General features: G+C 33.6%; 1 non-coding gene across 1 annotated transcript; it reads right to left on the bottom strand.

Annotated features, from left to right (window-relative positions):
• Nucleotides 1-709: 709 nt before the first annotated feature.
• Nucleotides 710-791, bottom strand: Trnal-uag (transfer RNA leucine (anticodon UAG)). The gene has a single exon. It is a non-coding gene; the product is annotated as a tRNA-Leu (tRNA).
• Nucleotides 792-2,752: the final 1,961 nt, after the last annotated feature.

Raw genomic sequence — 2,752 nt, 5'->3', positions numbered from 1 at the left:
TTCCCATACGCAGGAACTTCATGGGAGCTTAACATGCTGCATGTTATAGACGAATCCAATTTCACGCATTCCTGCACCTCAATGCCAGCCATATGTGGGTCCCCGTCGGCTCCATCTCACCTAAAATGTGAAATGATGCGGCCTTGGAGGGTATTTTAAACTGCATTCTATCACCCGTGTTACACGTAGACAAAAGAATGATGACAGTTTACAACACAAAATAATCTATTATCGAATTTTAAAGTCGTATGCAGACTCTGAGTATTAGACGTATAATATTGTATGTAACATACTATTTCCAGTAAAATTTACATAAAATTTTTACCATCAATTGAGTGTTAATTTTGACTAAATTTAGAAAATATTTTGGCGTATATAAAATTGAAATAAAATTCTCTGCCTCCTAAACCACATAAATTTTAGCACGATTGGGTATCACGAACCGTTATATAAAATGTGCAGTTAATATTCATATTCTTTTATACATATAATGCTTCAGTTTTAACACAAACAATATTTCATTGAAAACCCTCCCACTCGGCGATTTCAAAAAGGTAACCACGCTTCCCTAGAATGTGCAATAAATTAGCAATAACAATTTTCTTATTTTAACAGCATTCTAGAAACTCTGGCGTACGGCGAGTACTGCTGTACGTCACATGCAAGACCTCTATAGAAGCAAATGTAAAAAAAAGATATTAAAGAAATGTGGCAGCGGTGGGATTCGAACCCACGCCATAGAAATGACTGGTGCCTAAAACCAGCGCCTTAGACCGCTCGGCCACGCTACCTGCTATGATTATCTGCAGTTCCGATATAAATGTTGTTATCAATATGATATAAATGACCTTTATGAAATGATTTTGAAATTTCCTCATAATAATTTAATATACAACCTGAAATTCATTTTTTAAGAACTGTTTAAAATATGTATACGCTGTGAACATTAGTATACAGATGTTGCTTAGAAAGGAATAATTACTCCATATTCCAATCCGTATCCATGAAATCACCTTCAACAACACGCTGCCGAACTTTACATTTTTATTTGTTTAATTTATTTAACATTTATTGTTAATTGGTAGGCTATTCCTCGTGCACACAGCTGTTGACATCTGATTAATCAGTGGAATTGTTGCAAAAAGGTCTATACACAACCAAAAAAAGTACAAATGTTAAATTTGCATCCATGCATTATTGTTTCGCGGGTTAAAAGTTTGTACAGTTTTTTTTTTCTTTTTAAATAGAACGACAGAAAGTTGGAAAATGTGACAAGAAATAGGCCTATAGACAATAAACACCGCAAAACAGCAGAGCAACACTTAATAAACACTAAACACTTAATGTTTTTACAGTGAATGTATAGGGGTGTTAATTTATAAACACTAAAACACTAACCTAAAAATATAATAAGATATTTATGTTTTTTAATACAAGATATTGCTTTTCAAAATAAAACGTTCTTCAGATCGGATTGCAACTTTTGCATAGTATTTTTGTGGGACATGAGAGCACATCAGACACATCAAATTGCATTTTGATTATGAGGAATGTCCTTATTAATTAATATTAATTTTTTGAAAACGGTTGTACCTTTCAGATAAAATCCGGTTACGGGGTATTTTCCAGGTATAATCCTGTTTAGGGGTAAAATGTATTGCAAAACCGCGTTAAATTCCTGTTTAGGGGTGTTTTTTTGCTCAAAAGGGCAAATCCTGCTTTTTAGGGTAAGTATTGAAAATATCTGGTCACGCATGTGTACAATGTACACAGTGAAACTTGAGTGCCACCCCCGGGAAAGTGACAACATAATCACATGTGGCCGGTCAAAGGTCGCTATATTCGGACATCGGTTTTATGAAAACAAGGAGATGAAAGGAGGAGATTATAAAAAGAATTTTCACCTCTATACCGCAAAATCGCATTACACAAAAAAAACCATTTTTTTCCCTCTATGCATGTATAGGCCTATTTGGCCTGTTTTTACAGTTGCAGTTTAAGTCATTTGCAATTTAAAAAAAATGTACTTGAAAGGTCCGTCCGCCTGCATAGAACATGTTTTTCCGTCGCATCTATTAAAATAGCCATTGCCGACACCAGCCTCATTTGATCACGTTGAGGCGCAATTGTTAGATTAACGTAATTACATTTTCAAAGGTTTATTTTTTGCTGATTGTATCCAAAACCACTTTACTATGTAAAAGAAAGAAAACAGCAGAATAAAAATGCAAAATAATACAGTACATTAATGTCAGAAATAAATCATTAGTTTATTTTTAATTCACGCAGTTATCTTCTTTTGATATAATGTAAATTCAATAATGCATACAAGATCCTGGTTCCATAACTTTTAATGACTGAAATTCAACGAACTCCATATTACATCGACCATGTTTAGAATATTTGATTGACGAATTGACATGGCTAATTGCAGAAGTCAGAGCAAGAAGTCCACATCTAACATCTGTGATTTTAAAGTTACATACTAAAAGGGAACTAAAAGACAAAAATGGCCAATTTTACAAGTAGGCAGATGTTATTAGAGAGCTTGCGAAATGGAGTTACTTTAACTTTAACTTTAACGTCTAGATGATTATAGAGGATGTATTCAAAACCACTCTGCCATTAAAGCCGCTTGAAGTTAAAGTTAACGCCAGAATAGTGTGACGTAAATTATGATGAAAATACGTCATAATTAAAACAATGGTTTGCATATTTCCTCATATACTACATAATAACCACTTATGTATTG

The sequence above is a fragment of the Amphiura filiformis genome, chromosome 13 (assembly GCF_039555335.1).
Source record: "Amphiura filiformis chromosome 13, Afil_fr2py, whole genome shotgun sequence".
Lineage (NCBI taxonomy): Eukaryota > Metazoa > Echinodermata > Ophiuroidea > Amphilepidida > Amphiuridae > Amphiura > Amphiura filiformis.
The sequence above is the reverse complement of the archived record's forward strand: the minus strand, read 5'-3'. Positions and strand labels throughout refer to the sequence as shown.